We start from the raw sequence: 19,336 nt of genomic DNA, 5'->3' as shown, positions 1-19,336 counted from the left end.
ATTGCATAAACACATCAACAATATGATGTTTTATTGACATTGCATTTATTGTTATAGATAACTTGATTGCCGATAGCGATGTTTATGGGAGATTTAAAACAGAGTGGGTCAGCGATATAAATATAAATATGTATATATATATATATATATATATATATTTATATATATATATATATATATATATATATATATAGTTATATAGTGTGTCCATCTATAAGATGACGTACATATCAACCTGAGGTCATAACATCCATAAAAATCGGACGTCTGCGCTGGATGGGCCATGTTGAACGGATGTTGGAGACTGAAACATCAAAACATATGATGTAAACAACAGTAGGGAGAAAGTCAAAGGGAAGACCCCAACTTAAATACATGGAACAAGATCTGAAAGCACTTAAGATTACCAACTGGAAAACAAAGCAAGGAACAGAACATAATGGCAAAAAATCCTAGAACAAGCCAGGACCCAGAAAGGGTTGTCGAGCTACTGTTGATGATGATGACATATCAAAATAATGTTATTCACTCTTAAGATTTTGATAGTAGCTTACATACTGTAGTGGAATATATTCGGCTATATTTAATAAATTGGAATGTTTTTCTTTTTTAATTGGTAGTGGCCCTTCATAGACTTCTGTAAGTTCAGCAAGAGTGACTTCAGTTATAGGCGTTTTAGTTGACTTTAAAGAATAAGATGACCATGGTTGAATAGTTTTGTGAGATTTTCTTAACCGTATAGTATTTGGATCATTTGAGCTAATTTGTATTCACACTGACTCAGTTATGTTGCACTTTGGATCTTTCCATACTACATTCTCCGCATTGATAAAATTTTAAAAAAATGTTTGATGCATGTAGATAACTGTACAACATGTATCAATTTTTGTTTTTTACTAGTAGGTTATTAATGAAATTTCTTTGTTTTTGGGCATAATAGGGACTTAGTTTCTCTGCCCTCACTTATGTATAATAATAATAATAATAATAATAATAACTTTAAATGGGTTTTTAACTTTAGCTTTTACAATTACATCTGTCCACTGAAAAGTGATAAACCGATGAAAGTTTCTTGTTGCGTTATTTGAGGGCAAGGTCTCTATCACAGGGCAGAAAGCTCTGCCCACTAGTTAGAAACTTTTGCTCAATTCTGGTGAAGTATTTTGCTAACAGCATAGCATTCTTTTATCAAAAAATCTATTGCAATTTATTTTTAATTGCACAAAGGATTTGATATGGTTTGGCATCACAATCAAGGAGCTATCAAAGAAATGTACTTGTTCTTATTAAAAATGTTCTCCTAAATAGAAATTTCAAGGTAAACGGTCTTATATCTAATGTGAGGTATCAAAAAAATGGCATAAATCAAGTTTTATAGCGATCTTACAGAATTTGCCTTGCAGTTTAATTGGAATTGTTTCTCAAACATACCACGTATATCTGTCATTATCTACTGAAATATTTACAAAACATCAACAAACACAGTACCCAGTAGAAACTTTTTATTAAAATAGAATTTCCCGTATTCTTCGGATATCCTGGACAGACCACATCACTAACGTGGAAGTAATGCAGAGAATAGGCAAAAGCAAAGAAATAATCTTCACCGTAAAGAAACGGAAGCTTGAGTACTTCGGACATGTCATGAGGCATACTAAGTACCGGCTGCTACAGTTAATAGTCCAAGGAAGAATCGACAGTAGGAGGGGACCGGGAAGAAGACGGCACTAATGGATGCATAACCTGCGACAATGGTTCGGACTAACATCGACCGAACTGTTCAGAGGTGCCGTAAACAAAGTCAAAATAGCCTTGTTAATAGCCAACGTCCGAAACGGATAGGGCAAAGGAAGAAGAAGAAGAATTTCCCGTTAAAAACATATTGAAAATAAAATAATAGAAAGGCGAACAGATGCGAAAGATACCAATAAGAATATATGTTTAATGATATTTGATACAGTATAGAGATTTAATAAGAATTCTTAACAGAACTAAGACTAATAAAGATAGTTGATGATAGTTAATGTTAGATTTGCTAAGTAACTGTTGCTTTAACACACGTACTATCTTTACGCAAGGAAAACATCAAGGATATTTAATTTTCGCTAATACTAACTAAACTGACCCTCTATCTACGACTATGCTCAAGGCAAAAATTTTACTTCTTGACATAATTTTTACATTGTCAATACATTTTAGCTAGAAATGGTAAATTGTATTGTGAAGGGCCCTAAACCAATTTACGGTTTGCAGAATTGTATTAGGTATTAGGAACCAAGTACTATTGTGGTAAATGGTACCGTAAAAGTTGGTGAACGTATATTATTTAAAATAGTTTTAGTGCTACTATAAATTTCACAGTTGTAGTTAAAACATCATGCGCATATTTAGAGGACGAATGATTAAAAACTAAAAATTGCAGATTATGTATACACTAGACGTTTTTGAAATATACAAATATTTCCGATAAAAAGAAACAAGTAATGAAATTAAGCTAAGAAATTAAATGTTATAGAATATATTTTGGAAGAATATTTTGATATCAATAAAGAAATTATTTTTTAGTACTCTTGGTAAATAAATCTTGATGCAAAAATTAAAACTTGTATAGGAATGGAAAGAGGAGCATTTACGGAACTTAGACCATGCATTTTTCATCTGAACCTTCTCTTCTTATGGTGCCCAAGTGGTGCCCTGTCCAATTAGTGGATGTAGGCGACAATTCTGGCATACTCCTCTCGGTTATCTGAACCTACAACTAAGAATTAAATTTCTAAAATATTATGTGTATCCTTTATTAATATGATGAACAACTTAGAGGTCTTCGAGATGTGGTTTTATCATAGAATGCTCAAAATATCAATTTTAATGCAGAGTTTAATGCATTACAAACATAGAAGTATTAAACAAAATAGATCAAACAAAAAAAAAGGAAAAATCTCAAATACTTGGAGCATAAATAAGAGCTAACAAATACTGGACACCGCTGTTAATACTTAACATAAAGTTAGAAGAAAATAGGGAAATTGGTAGGAAAAAATATTGGCTCTAAATTTAGACCCATTAGGTACTCAAAGGTAAGGTAATCGAGGCCGCAAAAGACTGTGAGGCAGCGATTTCCACGGGCCGTAAGCCGTGGATATCCGATAATACGTGGTCTGTGATTCAACGCAGAAAAGAACATAAAACTAGATACGGAACAGATGATGAATACAGAGTGTTATCGAAAGAAATCAGAAAACAATCCCGTAAAGACAAAGCTGATTACATCTCTCAAATATGCAGAGAGATAGAGGAACATGGCTGTTGATGATCAAACTCCTTACCAGAAAATTTAAATCTCAAACGTGGTCTGTAATAGATAAGGAAGGTACTCTAAAGACCGATACTGACGAATTATTGGAAACATGGCGAAACTACTATGGCGAGCTATATAAAAATAAAGAGATACCAGCAGAAAATCAATGGCCGTCTGACTACCCTAGAGAACCTACTGTCTTACTCGCTGAAGTCAAAGATGCAATTAGCTAAAAAGATATAAATCCCCCGGTATTGATTCAATACTAGGTGAAATACTACAGTTACTAGGTAACAAAGGATTACATATCATCCATTCTATCTGTGACGCTGTTTGGAATTTTGGAAAATGGCAATCTGATTGGTGTACCTCAATTTATATCCTGCTACACAAAAAAGGAACTACTACCAGATGTGAAAACTACTGTACACTATCACTAATGCTAATAACACCTGCTATTAAAATCTTGTTGCATATCATCAAAAACAGATTAAAAACCTATCTACATTATCAAATACCTTAGGAACAAGCAGGGTTTGTAAAAAGTCTAGAGAATTTCAAGTAAATATGATTATATGCTTCGTTGACTACCAAAAGGCATTTGATAGCTGGATAAACCTGTGGTCCATTTTAATAGAAATTGGCACACCAATGCACCTGGTGACATTTGTTAAAAATCTGTACCAGTCCAATATAGCAACAGTACGACTAGATCAAAAGTTCTCAAACCAATTCAAGACCAAGAGAGGTATTAGACAAGGATATGTGTTGTCACCTGATTTATTCAACATTTATGGTGAACATATCATAAGGATGGCTTTAGATTAATGGTCCGGTGGAGTAACAATGGCTGGTAGGAAAATCTCCAATTTAAGATTTGCTGATGACACTACACTTATAGCAGCAAATGAGCAAGAAATGTTTAATCTCCTGCGAAGAGTTGAGTACAAAAACAATAAAGTTGGTCTGAAAATCAATAAAGCTAATACAAAAAAATGGTGGTCGACAGATTCCACACTATTTAACTGAATAACATGTTACAGAAATACCAGATAGTGGACAGTTTTATCTATCTCGGGTCTAGTATAACTAACGATGGTAAACAAAAAATGCGATGACTTGTCTAACTAAAGGTTGGAAAGATTAGATCTATCTCTCAAAATATCAAGATGAGACTGGTGAATGCCTTTGTATTCTCAATATTTCTATACGGGGCAGAGACTTGGACTCTTCACGGACGCGAGCGCCAAAAAATTGAAGTCTTTGAGATGTGGTGCTCGAGAAGAATACTGTGCATACCTTGGACACCTTATAGGATATACGTTTCCATTCTAAACCAACTCGAGATTAAAAAAATGCTTTTCACAATATATCTGCAACGTATTCTGCAGTTTTTCGGTCACGTGGTTCACAGGGACATAGTTTAAAGAGATTAATTGTTTCTGAAAATGTTCCGGGGAGAAGATCAAGAGGACGACCACCAACTAGAATCTAGTTACTAGATGGTCCGACCAAAAAGAAAAATGGTTAAGAATATTGAAAGAAATTACGATCCTCAGTAATGGGGAAACGACACAAGAGAGATAGAGAGAGAGAGAGAGAGATAGAGAGAGAGAGAGTACTCAAAGAAGAAGAAAACAAAGAAAACAACAAAATGGAACAGTAAATTACAATGCTTGGAAGTTTTATGTACTAGAAAAGAATTTAATAATCTATATCTTTGTTAAATTTCTCGCAGAATGTCCATTTTCTGGATTTTGTTACAATGAATTTAAAAAAAGACTAATTCATATTAGTACAATCTTCTATATAACACCGGGGCTACCATAGCTCATTGGCTTGGTACTGGCTTACCAGTACGGACGGTCTAAGTTCGATTTCGGTACAGACATAAGAAAATTTCCAATGTTTAATTTAATTGAGCCGCCACCGTGCTTTGGAGAGCTTGTAAAGCCGTTGCTTCGGTCCCGACTACCTAAGTAATCGTTAACACTAAAAACCTGATCCAGAAGGTTATACGAATAAAAGCTGTACCTACATCTCTTTCCAATGGGTCGGTTTTATCGATCATGTGACTTTCCTTCAGTTGTGTTTGTACTGAGAAGGTCACGTGAGCAATAAATCCAGTCCATTAGAAATAAATACAGAAACTGCTTTAGGTCAGTATTCTCCATCGCACTGGGGGAACGAGACTGTATTGCAACGCTCAGTCTATTTGTATTATATGTCTATGGCTGTACGATAAAAATCTCCACTTACTGCAAATTCTATAACGTTAAAAGGCTACTATCATTTCATTGGGCTGAACTTTGTCAAACTTTGCTTGTTGAAAATCGATAACCTCTTATAAGAACATAAAACAAACTGCGTTGGCGATACTTATTTTTTTTATTTAAAAACAAAGTCGCATCAACCTAATGGTTCTTAGCGACGGATTTGTACAATTTTACGTGTATAAGTATGTTACATGGTTACAAAAAAAGGGTCAATTGTTTATGTATTTTATTTTGGAAACTCTCAAAGTAAAGAACTTTTTATGATCTACAACTTTTATTTAAAATATTTTTCTCTTGAATGTATAATAAACTTTTTATAGGCAAAAAACTATGTTTTTCACTTTTTGAGATTGAGATTTGAGATCACAAATATGCTAAATTGGTTTCATATGTTGTGTTGGTCATTTTTGTACATTTTCGTCATACATTATAAACCAATCTATTTGCGCTCAGCAAATATTTTCCACAATACTCCAACATGCATGTTTTTTTCAGATGTCCTACAACTATTCTAATATACAGTATTCTAAGAGGGGTCTTACAACTGAAAAGTTAGCTAAAATATTACATGAAATAACGGATGATCAAGCTGAACATTCCAAAATTGAAGGGGACTCAGATACTGAGGATGTAGTAGAACCTGGCACACCATCAAAAAGATCTTCTAGCGGAAGAACGTATTGTTGTCTGGAAATGGTACAGCCAAAATAAACATAGTAACTAACTACAAGCCTCTACGTAGAAAAGTAAAAATTCTACAATCTGCGACTGTTTAGAACACAAAGATTCAGATGATTCTGTAGCAGACAGAGATTACCAGCCCTAAAAACCCTCTCAAAACAAAAATATGAATGCTTCATCATCAAGTGGAGATGAAGCAACTTTCGATGTTACTATAGTAATTTACGTAACAAGTTCCGAAAGTGATATTTTACGAGACGAGTAGGAAGTTTCCAGGGCGAGCCGTAGGCGAGTCCTTCAATCCTGCGACTCTCGTAAAATTATTTTTGGATCGTGTTACGTACAATATTTTTTCTGCAGCCGTTTTCTATGTTAAAAAGAATATATGGATAAACTTTACTTATTAGCTTTTATTAAACACTTTAAAGTTACTCTCGTGAATTCAACATTAGAAAAATCTACTTATGAATATTAATAACACAATTATAACAATTATTTACATTGATATTGTTAGGAATATTAACAGAAGTGGCAGTATTGAAATTAGTGTTAGACGTGTCTTCATACCTCTTTCTTGACTTTACCGGCAATAATTCATAAATAGCGGCTTTAGCAGTTTTCCTAATCTCATCTGGGATCATTTCGGCTTCCTTTTCACTGCTGATTTCCATTTCTTGGAATTGAAAAGCGAAAATACACGAATCCTAAATGACAAGTGCCATAATAAAATACAAAGTTGATGTTTTTGTCAAAGCCGTTACCTAGCTACCCAAAATCGTCCTGAAAGTGAAAAAATTAGTCCTGAAAGTAGCTACTTTCGGTACGGTTGTGTAAAATGGTACTTTCGATTTAATAAATCATACCAAAACTTTTATTTTCGGGACGGCTGCAGAAAAATGGTTTTAAGAGGTGGTCTAAATAACCAAGAATACCTATTGAATTAAAAAATTGTAATTATGCCGAATTCAAGGGTTCAAAAGTGATACCGTCTTCTGAAGACCCAGTAAGTTTTTTTCAATGACACCTTACCACAATCTATTGTAGAACAGTCAAATAGATATGCTGTCCAAGCAAACCAAAAATTTGGATTTGTTCTTCGAAAAACTGAAAGCTTTTAATTCTAATAGGATTTAATAGTTTACCTTCTATCAAAAAATACTGCTCTGTAGACAAAATTTTCATAACGAAAGGATTACTAATATTTTCCCTCTAAAGACATTTCTTAACATATTAAGATATATCCATTTAAATGATAACCAACAAATGCCAGTCACAGGAACTCGGTAATTTGACAAATTGTACAAAGTGAGACCTCTTATTCAAAAATTAAAAAAAAACTTTATGGAATCTTTTTCTCAAAGCAGAAATATTTCAATTGATGAAAGTATGGTTGCCTTTAAACTAAGGACTACTTTGAAATAGTACATGCAAATGATACCCATAAAGAAGGGTATGACAATTTGGGAAATGGCATGTGCTGTAACAGGTTACCTCATCAATTTTGAGGTATATCAAAGTAGAGAACCTGAACGGACTAACGAACATACTCTAGAGGAAAGAGTTATACTGAATTTAATTAAAGTGCTGGAAAGAAGGGGACACTGCTTGTACTTTGACAATTTTTTTACTACACTTTCTCTTACAATATTTTCCAAAAGCACATTTAGTACATGACAGAAAAATGAAAATGGGTGAAATTTATGGAGTGGTCTGCAATGATATTACTATAAGTAAGTGGAAGGATTGTGGCTCAAAATCTGTGACCGTATGCAGTAATATACATACACGATCATGCAGAAACTGGTTTTGTTTTGAGAACATCAAAAACTGAAGATAGAGTAAACATCCGCTGTCCTCTAGCCATTGTACACTACAATATGTATATGGGCGGTGGTGATCGGTTTGACCAACGAATGCAGAGATACTCAGTAGCTTGGAAAAGTCGTCGATGGTGGATGAAGTTATTTTATTATCTTTTTGACAAATGCATAGTAAATTCTTATATACTTTATAAAAAATTCCTTAGGCAAAGTAACAGTAGGAAAAAAGCAATATCTCACCCAGCGCCGGTTTAAACTAGGGGTCTTTTCGGTGCTGTAGCACCGGGCGGTAGAAGGTTCCAGGGCGGTACGCGCGAAGCGCCTGCTTATCCGAAATTATAAGGTTTACGGTAACATAAAATTTGCATACAAATCCACGTGATATAATAATAATAAAATTGTTTGTGTCTTATCATTAACTTTGAAACTTAACAATTTATAAATAAATTATTATTATTAACGTCGACGTATATGGTTTATGCACGGTGTTCAGTTTATGTTATCTAAATGTCAGATAATGTAAAAACATGCCGCCGTAAAATTATATCACTTTACAGCGTTTAAGAAGAATGTGCGAACACCGTAAAATAGCCCAAGTTTGGGTTGGCGGGCGGCGCGGCGGATTGAATTGCAGAAAGATAAAAGTTTGGATATTCTATACATTCTGCCTGACGGGCACCATGCCGATGAGTATTATAAGAGGTTTGTCTTACATTTGAAACTGTGTAGGTAATTATAATTTAATAATTTGTGAATAAAACATTAATATAATAAATATTCAATAGAAAAATATGGAAGGACGGAAACAATCTGGATCTTTCTGGCGTAAAAGGAAATAAGAAAAGCAGGAAAGGCAAAATAAGATTTTGAAAGGTATGCCCAATATGACAGCATTTTTTACAACGGATGGAAATCAAGAAGACGACACTACAAATATTTCCCAATCTGGTCCTAGTTCTAGTGCTACTAGTGATAAATGTATTCACATTCGACCACATAAACATATTTTGGAGACTTCAGAATCAGTGCCAGAGCACTTAGTATCATCTGTTTAAAAAGTATTAGAAGATGAAGCAACTACCAGTAACTCGGGCAAGGCATATTTAAATCTTTTGTAACGAGGCTAAAATGCAAAACGATAACGGTGCCTTTACAAATGGTAATTAAAACAGGACGATCACAAACAATTTTTTTTGTTTCTTTTGGGATCCAAAACGGGATTTACTTAATTTTAAAGATCCAGCATTTTGGTAAGACTGTCATAATTATGCAGAAATGATTCTAGAAAAATGGGTCGAACAGAATCTTACAGATATGGACTTTTCAACGTTAAAAAGAAATTTCGGCGAACAAAACAGATATGACAGTAAGCAAATATTTTATAAAAAACTGGTTAATGGAGAAGTGGTTCGCCGCGATTGGGCAATTTACTCCGAGAGCAGTAGCAATATATTTTGTCTTTATTGTGTCTTATTTGAAAAAAAAAAATAACCAATTTAAAACAGGATTTTCATTATGGAATAAATGTAAGGAAAGATTTGACGAACATGAAAGGTCCAATGATCATATAGATAATCTGAAAATTTATACCACTCGCTTATTAAAACAAGAAAGAGTTGATGTAGAACTCGAAAAGGAAATTAGCACTGCGAAAGAATATTGGGTTAAAGTACTAGAAAGAATCATAAGCGTAATAAAGTTCCTGGCTACCAGTGAATTGGCATTTAGAGGTACTCATGAAAGAATTGGCGAAAAACGGAATGAAAACTACTTAAGTTTACTGGAACTATTGTCAGAATATGATCCATTTTTAAAAGATCATATCAATAAGCGAGCAAATTTAGGTAAGGGCAAAACGTCATCTATCAAAAGATATATGTAACGAATTATTGAATATTTTGTCCAATCGAGTCATTAATGAAATTGTTAGGCAAATTAAGGCAAACAAATACTATTCTATAAGTGTAGATTCAACACCTGACATAACATACCATGACCAACTTACAGTGATTTTGAGATATTGTAACAATAAAGGGAATCCCGTGGAAATTCGTGGGATTTTATAAAAATACTAGGCATAGCTCAAAAAAACTTGAGGAAACAGTTATAGGGATGTTAGAGTCTTTGAAATTAGAGATTAAGAACTGTAGAGGCCAGTCTTACAACAATGCCAGTAATATGAGTGGCAAGTATTCTGGTTTGCAAGCACGTATTAAAGTTTACAATTATTTAGCTCTCTTTGTGCCGTGTGCTGCTCACTCTTTAAATTTGGTTGTCTAAAATGCAGCAGATTGATTGGAGTTATTGTGTCGTGTAATAAAGGATTCGCTTGAGTCGGGGCAGACACTGTTACCTAAAAGAGTGAATACAACGCGTTGGTCTTTTCGTTTTGATGCCGTAAAAGCGTTAAAAAGCAATTATGGTTTAATTCAAACCTGTTTGATTGAGATGTCAACGGATATAAATGAGAAAAATGTAGTTTCGCGTTGAAGCTGCTTCTCTATCGGAAAAACTTGATTTGTTGGAAAACGGAATAATTTTATCGTTCTGGCTTGACGTTTTACAAAAGGTTAATGAGGTCAATAAAGCAGTACAAAAGGAAAAGATAGATAGATTTAAGCACAACCACTCATCTGTTATCATCTTTAGCAGATTACTTTGATTTCTTACGTGATCGTTTTAATCACTACAAGGCCTTAGGAATGTTGTTAACAATGAACGAAAATTATGCTGAGAAGAGGATTATCAAAAAAAAAAAAATTGCAATTAGGAAAAAAGAATTTGGAGGCAAGTTTAAACCAAAAAAAAAAAATGTGAACACAATGTTATGTTTTTATAATAGACAATCTTAAGTCTGAGATTATTCGCCGATCTGATAGTTATAAATATTGTCCAATAGCATTTGAATTTTTGTTTAAACTACAAACTACGGAAGATGAAGATATTTTCAGAACGGCAACCGAATTACAACAAAAATACAAGGAGGATTTGGATGAGCATTTTCCCCAAGAATGTGTTCATTTAAAGCATTTGTTAACATCTCTTCCCTTAATTAAAAATAGACACTCCTTTAGAATTGGTACAGGTTTTATACGAAAACAAATTAATATCTTCATTTCCAAACGTTAATATTTGCCTGCGTATTTTTTCTCCATAATGGTCGCAAATGCAAGTGGCGAAAGCTCTCTTTCGACATTAAAAAGGGTAAAGACCTACTTAAGAAATTCAATTTCCCAAGAAAATCTGAACTCCTTAGCACCGATCTCACCTTCAATATAGATCCAAATTGGCTACCAGTCTTATAAAAGATTTTTTTGCGAGAAAAAAATTGGGAGTCCATTGAACATGGAGTATTTTCAAAATGTCGGTCATTTGCCGCATAAAACCACGCGAAGACTATGCCAGCAGTGTTCAAAAACGGGATTACAAAAACTCAGTGATAAAGAGTGCGTAGACTGTAAAGTGGCTTTGTGCTTGGATTGTTTTAAACCATACCATTCAAGTGCCTGAACTATTATTTTTATTATTATATTTTTGTTTGTTTATTACAATATTGTGCAGTATTTTTGTATTATTTAAAGTCCTATACCTATTATTAATACACTTTTAATCATTTGGTACACCCTATGTACCAGAGAAACTAGCACGAAAATTATTCCTTGATTGAACTCTGGTACAACGCTTGACCAGCATTTTTTTTATAGAAAAAACAAAAATATATTCAAAACTTCGAAAAAATTTCATCATAATAAACTTGCGGCTTAAAGGATTATCAGCTGTACATCTTCAAGGATTTTTCTTCAGCTTTTTTTCTTCATTGACTGTAGTATTATATTCGGTTTTTAGTTTATACAGTTGTACGCCAATGACAATAAGGCACTCTGAACTAGAAAACTTGTTTTTTCTTATAAGAATACAATAAAAGTAATGTTTTCATGCTACTTATATATGCTTAAATTTTGATAAAAATTGATTTAGTCTTTATTAATAATAATTTATATGGTTTTTCTTCAACAAGGCAATAAACACGGCTGCATATAATATAGAGAAAGAGATTCCAAACATTAGATATGCCTGTTACGTTTCTAATAAATAATTTCCGCATGGTCACCATCTCCGTAGCGTACCCCATACATAATACATCCACAGCACCACAGCTTCACTTCCTCGTCCTGTCGTGATCACCAGATCATCGCGCCATCCTTAACTGTCAATATATTTTCCACCGGCCGGCCGGCTTTGCCACAGTCAACCAGTATGATATCAACATCAACAACATCTTATTGCCTTGTTGCCGTGATCTTTAAAAATTGGAAACAAAATTTTTTCAAAATTTTAAAAAATTAAATTGATAGAAAGGATATTAAATTAATAGTATCTGCTTTTAATTTATGTAGTAATTTGGTAGTAGTACCCTACAGGTATTTTTGATTTTATTACTTCCTCTTCTGTCCATCAATGTTTTTCTGTTATTCTTTCTAGGTTCACATTTTCTTTTTGTTGTGCTGGTTTCTGCGCTGTAGGTCATGCTGGGGGCGTAGGAAATTTCGACACTAAGCAGGTAGCGACTAAAATTTAATGGCAATTTTCGACACCAGCCCCAATTCCCGTTTTTATCTTACAGGTATATTCGACACCAAATAAATATAGCTGCGACATAAATAGAATACCATAATTAATTAATTTATTTATTTTGATAAAAGTAATGTGCATTTTATTTCTTTATAACTGTAATAATATCTAAATATAATACAACTAGTACCTAATTTTTGTACATTTTACCGTTAATATACTTGTATACAATGATTTATTTGCTATTATAGGAATGATAAGATACAGCTTTTATAAAATCTAACCTACGTATTTGTTGGGATCGTAGTTTATCCATCATTTTCTCCAAAAATGCCAATTTAGCCTTAACAGTAGTATCTTTGATTTTTGCTGGTGTATGTAAACTATTTATTTTGACATAAGTGTCTACTTGAAATTCTTTTAACTTTTCAATAAAAATAAAAATATAAGGATGTGTTGAATAAAAAGAAGAATTAAATCTCGAATGAAAGGATTCACAGGCATTTGTGGTCCTCGCAATAGACGGATTCTGATTAGACCATATGTGTGGTGGAAATAGAGCGCTATCGAAAATGTAATTTTCCAGTAAATAATCTGCATATATATCAAGTGTTGCCTTTATAGGTTTATATGACATTAAATCATAAAGAAAGCATTCTTCAACTTCTGCTGGATTTAAATAAGTTAAACCAAACGTATGCCTTAACCATTTTCCAATTTCTGAATTTGTATCCTTATATTCTTGTACCAAACCCAAAGATTGAATTTTTTTAAACCAGTTTTGGTGTAAGTGAAAACGGCATCCACTAATTTTTGCATTGGGCCACATATACAATAAAGCACAGTGAATTGCTTTTTCAAAGTCCACAAATATTTCAGTTGGCTCTAATGATAATTGAAATGTTTACAAAAATAAATTTTTGTATGTCATTGACAATTTGTCCTTTAACAAACAGTATGCTAAAGGAACATAATGTCCATTTTCCAAGCCATGTATAGTAAATAATTGTAGAAAATATTTGGTACTGTATGAAAATGTACCATCCATATACAAAGTTTTTAATTTACACAACAAACGAATATTTGTCTCGCATGAAAATACAATTATATTTAATTCAGGATGATTTAAAAACAAAAAACTTTCATTGCGACAGGTTTTAGGAGAATAATTACTAACCGCGTTATGGACTTCTGATATGCTTCTTGGTAACGGACCTGGTAATAGTTTACGACGACAGTTGTAAATGTTCTTTCTTATGCTAGCTATGTCAGGAACCGTCAGCAAATTGGCATCACACTCAGCAACAGCAGTTCTTGTAATTTTGGCAGGCTTTTCCGATATGTCCTCTTGGGCTTTTCTTTTACATGCATTGGTTACCATCTTTACTTCAAGCTTTTTTGGATCGGCTTCATGATTATGTACCAAATCACTTCTTGTGATGGTGAGGTCCTCACAGCCTATTGTAAACACTTTTGCGGAACACTTAGTGTTTCTTTGGATGCAGTGCCAAAATATCTCGCCGCTTTTTAACACTTTCTGTTTCGAGAACGAATGATGCTCCACCACTAATAAATCGCGACCACGGGAACTTTTTATCAAACTCATTTTTTAAATATCCGTATACGTGCACAAGTCAACGTCAAACAAGAAATAAATTACAACTGAAATAATTTAGTCACAAGTACACAAGTGCCACGCCCCCCGCCGTGACAATAAATATTGGGAAAACCCGCTTGTCCTGCTTGGGTGCAAAAGTCCATCGCCGCTAATTATCTACCTACCTGCTTTACGCCGCGGTGTCGAAATTTCCTATAATAAAATTTGACCCTTCGATTACCCCAGGTACAAAGACAATTTGGTGTCGAAAGTTCGCCCGCCGCATGCTGGACACCACCAGATGATGTTACTTTTGAATCTGACTGTGAACGTGATAAAGAAAAATAACTTTCTTTCCCTTAATTTCTTCTGTGTCAATAATTAAAAAATTAATACCATTTAAAATCCAAGAAGCAGAATGGGATTGACTAAAACAAATAGAAGGTTTTTTAAAAAAACTGCAAAAAAGTTAGAGACTTACTAGGAGGGGAAAAGTATATCAAGCTTCTCAGTGAGGTCATGTACATAAATTTATTACTTGACTACCTCGATAAAAAAAATATTAGAGATTAATACTGACCAAAACAATGACGAGTAATTCAATTTGAAAAACTCTTTTATAGCAGCAAGAAATAAGATTATTAAATACTATAACAGAACAAATTGGGTGTACTGTATTTCTTTAGTAATCAATCCCTGCCACAAATTGGAAGCTTTCAATGTATCGGAATGGAGTAGTTCCTTAAACCAAGAAATATAGACAAAACTCAAGATAATTATATAGAAATATGAAAAAAAGAGCCTCAACCTGGAAGAAACAGGAAGTTATATCGTCTTCTGGGTCCTTTAGTGGCGAAGATGATCTCAAAATTTTGCCACTGTACAAGAATCAGGATCTGTGGCCCAGCGAGGACTCAGTGGCTGCGATCCTTTATGTCCAGTCATTGACAAAAGATAAAATATCTTTTAATTTAATTAAAGTTTGTTGCCAAAACTCAAAACTAAAATTTCATGCTATAGGTTTTGAAGATTAGGATCTAATAATGAATCCATAGTGACCGGTCAATAAAAGTGATAAATTTTATTGATCTCATGAGAATCATAAAAAGTGACAAAAATCGCGCCACATTTATTTATTTAACACCTTTATAAAAACTGAGTATATTTGAAGCGAAATGAAGAAATTGCGTACAAAATTTGCATTCTTCGCCTTTAACACGAATTCGATTTTTGACGATAGGACACTCCGGTCAAAAGATATCGAATTTTTACCGTCGAGCTGATATAAATTTTGTTGAACATTGATTTCGCGCGCGTAACTGACATTCAAAATCGACGGTCGCTTCAAGGGTCATTTCTGAGAGAACTGTTCATTCTACACAAAAAGTGCTTATAAACATTTTTGTCCAAAATTATCTTATTAGCTACATTTTTTATTTCAATCATTTTTTTTCTAAGTCGTACAGATTCTTGTAAAATCGATTTTTTCCGTTTTTCCCCACCTACAAGGGGGGTTTTAGGTGGAAGCTCAGGGGTAAAAGGGGTATACTTTTTTGAGGTTTTTTTTGGGGTGCTAAAATTGACATTCTCGGGAAAATTCAGCTTTTTAATTTGATTTTTAGCACGATACATTGTGCAGAAAAAAAATGCCACTTTCAGAAACTGAAGTTATTATTAAATTGGTCTAATAATATAATTTTAATGTTTAATTGTTAAAACAATTTGTAAAAATAAAATATGCTCGAAAAAAAAATATAAATATTAAATTTGTCTTTATACCACTGTTATAAAAATATATCTACTAGTTTAGAAAATATAATATAGGTTAGATTTGCGAGTTTGCGGGACGTCCCGCAGGACACGATACGGGACCCGTGACGGGACAGTGATAATAACTGCAGGACGGGACGCAAGATAGATGAAAAAGTATGAGATGCGGGACGGAACAAGAGCCTGTACCGCGTGAAAAACCCTTCATAATTTTCAACAATTTTTGGCTAATGGCACAAAAACTTTAAACATCTACAGTTTTATCTCATCTAATTGTTCTTCTTTTCCAAAAAGCAATATGAATACACCTATTAACACATTATCTAGTACTGATAGCTAAGTACTAAAAAATGCATCTTTCATCAGGCCATAACTTTTGGTTACCGATTGGTGTATTTGTGTCATTTTCAGCTATTGATTTTATTTGTTTTCGCCTAAGGATGGAGTGCAAATTGTTGACTCCGAAACTAGTCTAAAAAAACAGCATATTAAATTGATTGTGAGTTTTAGCCATTACTCTATAATCTAAATTATAACCATCAAAAAATATGTAGTATTAAATGTTAAATATGCAGAAGAATAGAGAAGTAACCATAAGTAAAGGATGTTTTTTTTAGAGGTATAGAAATGTAAGTTGGTGACACTTTTTAACTGTCAAGTGATTTATGTTAAGTTTAGTTTGGGATTTCAGCATAAATATACTTGATACCTGAACAAGGCTTCCAAATTATACAAATTAATTTTGAAAATTGTGGTTCTGTTCGAAATATGTATCGCAAACTACGTCCATTTTATGGTCAACATAATAGTCCATCATAGCAAGTAAATCGAATAAACATAAAACGTTTTTGCACCACGTTTACACTAAATGATAATATGAATCCATAGACACATCGTACAGTGCGTAAAGAAGTATTTGTTGCTGCTGTAGAGCATAGCATACAGGAAGACCCGAATCAGTCTATCTGTCATCGTGCACAGCATTTGTGGAAGATTTTACGGAAAGATCTTGCTTTGCGTGCTCACAAAATCCAACTCATTCAAAAATTGAAGGTACATCATCACCTAGCAAGGCGTAGATTCGAAGATTCGGTGAGTGGGTCCAAAACGAGATTGCCGTTGATTCCGATTTTCATAAGCGAAGTTTGTTTAGCGATGAAACTCACTTTTGGTTGAATAGCTACGTCAACAAACAAAACTGCCCTAGTTGGAGTTAAGGTAATCCTTAAATGTACGTTGAGAAACCATTACATCCAGAAAAACTGATTGGTTAGTATGCTTTATGGTCTGGTGGATTCATTGGACCATACTTCTTCAAAAACGATGCTGACCAGAACGTTACAGTCAATGGTGACCGCTATAGGGCCATGATTACTGCCTTTTTCATTCCTCAATTGAACAACCATTATGTGCAGGAGCTGTCGTTTCAATAAGACGGCGCAATATGTCATAGAGCTCGTGCCATAATTGATTTATTGAAGGAAACGTTTGGTAATCGCATAGTTTCCCGTTTCGGACCGTGAATTGGCCTCCAAGATCGTGTGATTTAACACTGTTAGACAATTCTATTTTATGTGGGGATATGTGAAGGTGCTAGTCTACGTGGATAAACATGAAATTATTGACCAATTGGAGGACCAACCTACTACACTAACATTCGCCACGTTATTGTCGATATAAGGCGACAAATATTGGAAAAAGTGATCGAAAGTTAGATCTATAGATTACACTACGTCAGAGCCAGCCATGACGGTAATATGACAGAAATTATATTTAAATTATAATCCCAAAAGACTATCTTTCGAATAAAGTCACTTGCATGTCAATTTAAAAAAATCATCTTTGTTTTATTTCATTTCAAAGTTTTATATCTTTAAAAAAACACCCTTTATTACACAAAGCTTGATTTTTGCAATAGCTTAATTCCCTCATTGGTCACCTAGGTCTCACAACACAAGCGACTTGTGGATGAGTATTATCGTGCATGCCTTATACAGCTGATTACCTTTGGGGGATTATAGCCTTAGCACGGTATGAACGCCACGTCGTTCCCGGAAACATTCCGTCCAAACTCTAGGGAATAAAATAGACATGGAGGCAAAAAAAGATGGCTCAGAAGAAGACTCAGAAGTGAGTGACAACTGAATGTACAAAAAAATATATAAAAGGAACAAACAGAGAGACTACCACGAGAACTTGTATAATGAATGATCTTAAATACATGTAAAGCGAAGATTTTAATGAAAGATGTACAATAAACCGATTTGTTAAAATATGAGTGTAAAATACACGACTTTTGAGGAAGATCATTAATGAAGATAATATAATTATAGAAGATCATATCTTTCCATTAGCAATTTGAGCAAATGGACAAACGGGAGGTTCCAGAATGATGTATGACAATATCGGGCTATTAGCGAAGGCGAAGCTGAAAACGAAGTTGGTTCTTCTTCTTCTTTTTATGTAGACACGATTCTGTCTGTTTTTCAATGTGCCTCCAGTAAGTTGTCGTTCCATCGTTTTCGTGGTCTTCCTACTGATCGTCTTCCTATTGGGGAACCATTTCTTGCCGTATTTACTACTCTATTTGTTATTATTCGGCTTATATGATCGTTTCATGCTACTCGTCTATTTCTTACCCAGTTCTTGATGTTCTCCACCTTGTATCTACGTCGTATATCTGTACTTCTAGCCCTGTCCCAGAGAGTCTTGGCATCAATATTTCTAAGTGTTTTATCTCTGCTATTTCTAACATCCCTTTTGTCCTCTCTGTGTCTGGTCGTATTTCTGACGCGTATGTCATTATTGGTCTGATGATTGTTTTGTAAATTCTGCCTTTTATTTCTTTCCCGATATTTTTATTTCTCCATATTGTTTCATTCAGGCAGAATGCGGCTCTGTTTGCTCTATTCACTTGATTTTCCACTTCAGTTTCGAGCTTTCCGTAGCTAGATAATGTGATGCCTAGATATTTAAACTCCATCACTTGATCTATTATCTGACCTTCCAGCTCCAATTTAAATCTTAGTAAATTTGCTGTTGCAACCATGCATTTTGTCTTTTTGGGGGAAATTAACATGTTAAATTTTCTGGCGGTTATATTAAATCGGTGCAGCATACGTTGTAAATCGTCTTCACTTTGAGAGAGTAGTATTGCGTCGTCTGCATAGCAGATTATTTTAAGTTGTTTTTCTCTCATTTAGTATCCTTTTTTAGTTCTTACTTTTTTTATTATTTCATCCATAATGAGGTTGAACAATAAAGAACTCAGGGAATCTCCCTGTCTTATTCCATTGCCAGCTTCAATAGGGTCGGTTGGTTC

General features: G+C 33.9%; 1 protein-coding gene across 1 annotated transcript in view; it reads right to left on the bottom strand.

Annotated features, from left to right (window-relative positions):
* Nucleotides 1–19,336, bottom strand: part of EMC4 (ER membrane protein complex subunit 4) — a 359,992-nt gene that overhangs the window by 334,857 nt on the left and 5,799 nt on the right. The window lies entirely within an intron of this gene.

This window comes from Diabrotica undecimpunctata, chromosome 7 (assembly GCF_040954645.1).
Source record: "Diabrotica undecimpunctata isolate CICGRU chromosome 7, icDiaUnde3, whole genome shotgun sequence".
NCBI classification, from domain to species: domain Eukaryota; kingdom Metazoa; phylum Arthropoda; class Insecta; order Coleoptera; family Chrysomelidae; genus Diabrotica; species Diabrotica undecimpunctata.
Note: the sequence above shows the minus strand (reverse complement) of the source record. Positions and strands in the feature narration are given on the sequence as shown.